The 6,705-nt window shown below is 42.3% G+C and overlaps 1 protein-coding gene and 1 pseudogene across 1 annotated transcript in view; one reads left to right on the top strand and one right to left on the bottom strand.

Moving 5' to 3' along the window:
• MRPS27 (mitochondrial ribosomal protein S27) overlaps positions 1–6,705 on the bottom strand; it is a 101,677-nt gene that overhangs the window by 78,844 nt on the left and 16,128 nt on the right. The gene's annotated exons all lie outside the window — the stretch shown is intronic.
• Positions 5,860–6,163, top strand: LOC115873717 (annotated as a pseudogene).

Below are 6,705 nucleotides of genomic sequence, written 5' to 3'. Positions count from 1 at the left end.
AAAAAAAAGACTAAATGGGAAAACTGATCTCAAATTTCAACCCTACATCTAACAAAACTTAAGGTGCACAGGCAATATGAGAATATGTCGGTGTGAAGTGAAATGTATATGCTTTATGTGTGTGTACCTCTCTATGTGTATCCCAAACTGAACCCCTTGCCTTACTCATAGCGATCCTGAAGGATGGAGTGTAACTACCCATTGGGCTTACAAGGCTGTAATCTTTTTTTGTTTTGTTGTTTCTTAGCTAGATGGCTGCCTGTTTGTCTTCAAGCCTTTAAGACCCCAGATGCTGTAACATTTGATAGCCGGGCACCATGAGCTTTCTTCACCACTTTTGCTAATGCACCCCCTTTGTCCTCAGAGATCGAGTAGGGGCAGGCTGGTGTGCTTCTTCTGTGTGGGTTTTGTTGTCTCTCAGCTATATAGCATCTCTGAGGAACTCAAATCATGATCCTCTGAAGTGTCCTTTGAATTTTGGGAAAACAAGTCTGAAGGGGCAAGATCCCACTTGCAGGGTGGATAGGGTAAGAATTCTCAGCACATTTGTCATCATACAGGCCTTGCTACTCCTGAAGAATAAGTATGCCATCATGTTAATTTCTTGGAACAACACTGTCCTGGTGTTTTCCTTATGAATTTGGTGTTCTATTTGCTTTAAAATCTTCATATGAAGTCCCTGTAAGCTTATTTATCTTCAGGTCTTTAAGGCTTCAGGTGCTGTATCTTTTGGTAGCTGGGCACCATCAGCTTTCTTCACCACACTTGCTTGTGCACCATTGTCTTCAGCACATCGGGTGTTATATCTTTTGGTAGCCAAGCACCATCGCTTTCTTCACCATATTTTCTTGTGCACCCATTGTCTTCAGCGATCATGCCAGGCAGGTGAGCACCTCAGACTGCCAAATTGTTAGAACAAAGTGTTCTTGTGTTGAGGGAGTAGTTGTGCAGGGGCCCACTGTCCATCTGTTTTCTTAATCCTCAACCTATAAATATATGTACATAGATCTATTTCCCCCTCATCATATATATGTTTACATCTTTATCTGCCTGTATTTACATCTCTATGACTACCCTTTGCCTCCTAGTTCTTTCCTCTATTTCTTTGTACTTTCCTCTTGTCCCACTATCATGTTCTGCCTTCATTTGGGTTTTAGGCATTCCTCTCAGTTACATTGCCCTTGATCCAGCCCTGCAAGGCCTCCCGCACCCTCCTTGACATTGATTTTGGATCACTTGTTGTTCCCTTGTCCCTGTGCTTGTTAACACCCTCTTCTCAAGGTCATATTTTGGCTCTTGTGGACTTGTTTCAATTTTCTTCAGCTTTATCCTGACTGTAAATATCAGCAATCAGTGGTCTGTTCCACACTCAGCCCCTAGTCTGGTTTTAGCTGCTGATATTCAGCTTCTCCATCATGTCTACCCACAGATGTAGTTATTTGATTTCTGTATATTCCATCTGGGGAAGTCCATGTGTATAGCCTTTTGTCTTGTTGAAATAGGTCTTTGCTATGAACAAGTTATTGATTTTGCAAAATTCTATCATGTGATCTCCAGCTTCGTTTGTTACCAAGTCCATATTTTCCAACTACTGTTCCTTTTTATTTCCAACTTTTGCATTCCAGCCACCAACAACCATCAGTGCATTGGCATTGTGTGTTTGATCAATTTCAGACTGAAGTTGTTGGTAGTATTCATCAATATCTTCACTAGTTTTATTTTTTCATCACTAGCTTTTGTAATTGGTGCATAATTTGAGTAATACTTGTTTAAATTGGATTTTTTTGAAGGAAGATAGTTATAGTCCTATCAAAAACAGCATTGTACATTCATGATGGAGCTGGCAAGATCCTGTATAACAATGGATGCCATTCCCTTTCTCTGGATTGGATTATTCCCAGCATAGTAAATCGATGATTTTCTGATTCAAAATTGCCAATACCAGTCCATTTTAGCTCACTAATGCCTAGGATATCGATCTCCTTGCACTCCATTTCATTTCTGACCACTTCCAATTTTCCTAAATTCATATTTTACAGTCCCTGTAAGCATCCTGTGTCCAAGAGAAAAATCTATCAAGATTACCTCTTGGGATTCCCAAAGAACGGTCGCCATAATCTTCCGAGCTGGATCTCTTTGCCTTGAATTTAACGAGCTCAGCAGATCCTTGTGGAAGCTACTATTTCAAATGGACCTTGTTCTCTGGATTGTAGTGGTAAATTCAAATTCCTTCCAGGTTAGGATTCATTCCATACAACTGTCTTCATTAGCTTCAATCTTGTTTATAAAACTGATGCAGAGCTCAGCTCTTGAACTAGCTGATCTTTGCACTTTTGGCACCCACGCTTCACCAAGACCAAGCCATTGGCTTAAAATGACAAATGCTAAGCCATTTGGGACCCCAACATCAATAACTAACACACCAATGGTAACTCTGTGGTCTTCTTCCCCCAGTTTCTGTACTTCACTCACAATTTCTTCATTTATTGAGGCTGACGGTTTTTCCTCTTTGGTTTATCTTTGAGGTTTTCCTGACTTTCCATAGACCACTTGATCCATCCGAAACGTGTGGAGTGTGAAGCGGCATTCCCACAAACCCTGTTGTAAAGCTTCCATGATTGGGGAAGATGTCCACTTGAGTTTTATTATGTAATATTAGCCCTGAACTCAAAATTGTTTTCTTTCCATGGCACAAAAAGTATCTTTTTTTTTTTAAGGCATGCTACAGGGACTAAAGAGGAGGCCTGGTGGCATACATTACACTACTAATCACAGGGTCAGCAGTTAGAATCCACCAGCTGATATTTGAGAGAAAGGTGAGGCTTTCTGCTCCTGTAAAGACTTATAGCCTTTATCTGTTCCTGTGTACATGCTCTGGTCTAGCCGGGTTTGTAAGGTAGAGTTGGGATTATGACAGGGGCTGGGAGGAAGCAGTCAAGAACTAGAGGAAAGTTTTAGTTTCATCGGTGCTAAACTGCACCCTGACTGGCTCGTCTCTTCCTTGTGACCCTTCTGTTGGGGGCGTTCAGTTGTGTACAGATGGGCTTTGGGTCTCCACTCTGCACTCCCCCTTATTTACATTGATATGATTTTTTTGTTAAAGGTCTTTGATTCCTGATACCTGAGCTGGAAACACAGGGAATCAGGACAGATAAGCCCCTCGGGTCCAATAATGAGAGTAGTGATACCAGGAGGATAAGGGGAAGATGGGAGGAGAAAGAGGGAGAAAGAGGAAACCAATCACAGTGATCTACATATAACCCCCTCCCTGGGGGACGGACAAAAGTGAAGTGGGTGAAGGGAGTGTAAGACATGAAAAAATAATAATGATTTGTAAATTATCAAGAGTTCATAAGGGAGGGAGGGGGAAAATGAGGAGCTGATACCAAGTGCTCAAGTAGAAAGAAAATGTTTTGAAAATGATGATGGCAACAAATGTACAAATGTGCTTGATACAATGGATGTACGTATGGATTGCGAAAAGAGCTGTACAAGCCCCCAATAAAATGAAGAAGAAAAAAAAGACGTACAGCCCCAGAAACCAAAGGTGGTAGTTCTACTCTGTCTTACAGGGTTGCTATGGGTCAGCATTGACTCTATGGCCGTGAGAATGAGACTAAGACGGGTACATTACTGAGAGAACTTGTCTGCAGGCCTCTATTGATAACAGAGACACATTTAAACATGCTTTGGGATAAGTCCATGCACATCCAAGGGCTTCAAGATGTTTGCGGGGGGAAATTCTGTTACTATTTTTACTTATCCATTCCCCATGAACTCTTCGAGGCCTCTTGGTGTGAACTGGAGTCACAGTTGCAGTCCTTGTGACTTACCCTCCTAAACTGACCTGCCTTCAAAGTACATACATGTCTCAGAAAGAAAACAGTACTTTCCTTATGCAGCATAAAACCGACAGTAGAGAGATGGTATCAGAGAAATCTCTTATAAGAGTGTGGATCAATGGTCAAAGTGGAGAAGAAGAAGGTCTCTTTGGGAAAGATGGATCCTCAGAGCCTCAGGTTGAGAAATCTTTGTTTTTTCTTTTCATGATTTCCATGTAGCTGTACCTTACCTTTACCCACTGAGTCCACAGTAAGCTGTAAATTATAACCATGGCTTATCTAACTGATGTGATAAATAAAGAACTACTGATATCCACTATTGTACTACCTAGAAGCAGTGATCTCAGAAAGCACGGGCCTGTGTTTTGGGTCCTAAATTTTAAAAGAAAACTACCAGCGACCGCATTCGGAGAACAAAGGGAAGTAGGGAAATCAAACACAGACACTAATTTGGATATAGATACTTGGCTTTCTTTCTATCTATGCATCTGTCTGCTTGTCATCAGAAGCTTTAAAACAAACAGATCCAATCAAGGGAAACCAGGAACACGGGCTTTGTGAACAAATACACAAAGCAAAGGAGAGCTCAGGACCATGCACCCGAGTCACTCCCATCTCCAGAGCAGCTGGCAGATGGTCCATAGGAAACCTAGTGGATGACCAGATGTCACCAGGCAGCCACTATCGATCTGATAAGTCCGGAGAGCAGGCTTCAGAAAGTCTCCATCAGACCCAATAGCAGAGTTGAAAAGTGACTGCAGCAAGCGAGAGATGACGCAGCTGAACCTCAGCCAATGGGGGAAACACCCGAGAGAGCAGGAGAGGACCCTACCTATCGGAATTCAAATACACTTAAGATTTGGAGAGTGAGCTTAGAAAAAAAGAAAAGAAAGAAAGAGAGAGAGAGAGAAAGAGCGAGCAACCCAAATCAAAAGATGTCCCTGACTTTGTGTGATAATATATGGACTGAAAATGCAGAAATAAAATCCTGAATCTAATCCAACTCAGGAATTGAATTCTGCTCCAATGACCTGGCCCTTGCCCCCTGGTTGACTCAAGCCAATGTAAGGCATGGGTCACACTCACCCATCCTCCCAACCCTGGGCCTTGAGCTTCCCCATCTTCAGGCCTGTGTTCCCTCCCGTCCCCACCTACCCAGGCCTCCAAAATGGATTTCTCCTGAGTCCTATGCCCGGTGGGGTCTCCGCAGAAATCAATAGCTAGTAATTGGCTCGTGCTTACAACCCTCTCTCTTCACCTTCCCTGTACAATTGCAGATTAATAGGGCAATAATTTCCAGAGGCAATGCTTGAACTCAGTGTTTATTTAGCTAAAGGCAGCTCAGTATGTGAACAATCAAAACTGAAAGGTGACTGAAGTTACAAAATTGAGACTTCTAAGAGTTGGAGAGCACCACTGGAGAACAAACAAACAAACAAAACTTCAATGAGCCACAACAGATAAAAGTATCTCAAATGTTTAAATCTGTATGTTCATAAAATTTAAAGGGAAAAAATATGTATAAAAACAAAAACCTCATGGATCACCTTTGGGGAATAGTAAGGAAGCGACTCATTGGTTTGAAAACTGACTCTTGCACGCAAACTGTACCTAAGGAGAACTAAATGGTCGTCCTTCACAATGCAAGGAAGGTGGAGACACACAAATCCAGGATGCAAAAAACTCAACAGGACAAAAGATCCAGCTTCTCCAACAAATTAATTTCAAGAAAAAGAGAACAAAACCTATAGATTAGTAGACACTTAATAGGCAGATCTCTCTCTACATTGAAATCTGGATCTTGCCTCAATCTTATTTCAACAAAATAATGATAATTTTTAAAAGATGACAATTGGAGAAATGTGAACACTGGATACTTAACATATGTTAAGAGGTTACTACTTTCTTTTTTTAATTATGTATTATTAATATTTTTGGAGCTACTATTTCCTGATATAAGAATGGTGTTATGCATTCAACCGGCCGTTTTGGACCACGGGCTGTCTCTCCTAGAACCATGGCCCTATTTATCCGTAACCTGGTGAAGAAGGCTCTGCGGATGGCAAATGCTGCCGTGACTTATTGTGACAAGCCTCAGTTGGCCCTATTTGGCACTATGCCAGGGTGGGACTGGTTCCTCCGAGCCCTGCTGAGTTCCCTATGGCCTGAAAAAAATAGTCAGGAGTGCTCAGCCTAGTCCCAGCAAACAGCTCACAGCTCAGGAAGCTCTGCTGAATGGTTTGGCGGCCACTGAAGTGTGGGTGCGGTTTTATATTGGCGAGATCATAGGCAAGAGAGGAATCACTGGCTGTGATGTTTGAAGACCAGTCCTTAACATCTGATTCTATTTGGTTTACTATTCGAATGTTCTTGGACCACGGGTGATCAGACTACGTGGTCTGATCGTTCTAAAAAAATGGTGTTATGATTGTATTGTTAAAAATACTTCTCTTTTAGAGATGCATATCAAAATGATGACACCAACAATGCCAAAACACATATGAAAAGATCTGCTACAACGGCTGTTGTGAAGAACCACGGAGGAGGCTGACTCACTGCAACCCAAGGGAAAACAGAGCAAAGCTCCGTGCAGCCCTCGCCGTCCTCACAATTGTTGTTATGCTTGAGCCCACTGTGACAGTCAAGGCGTCAGTCAGTCCATCGCCCTGAGGGTCTTCCTCCGGACGTCCTTTTCCAGAGACTGTCTCTGACAACATGTCCAGAGTACATGACACAAAGTCTCACCAGCTTTGTTTCCAAGGAGCACTTGGGCTGTACTTCTCCCAAGACCAATTTGTTTGTTCCACAGTACTTTTGTTAAAGAGAAAGTTGACGGGGCCAGAGGGCTGAAGCAAAATGAGTG

This window comes from Echinops telfairi, unplaced genomic scaffold, assembly GCF_000313985.2.
Source record: "Echinops telfairi isolate 266 unplaced genomic scaffold, ASM31398v2 ScPeMD7_7469;HRSCAF=8507_1, whole genome shotgun sequence".
Taxonomy (NCBI): Eukaryota; Metazoa; Chordata; class Mammalia; order Afrosoricida; family Tenrecidae; genus Echinops; species Echinops telfairi.
The sequence above is the reverse complement of the archived record's forward strand: the minus strand, read 5'-3'. Positions and strand labels throughout refer to the sequence as shown.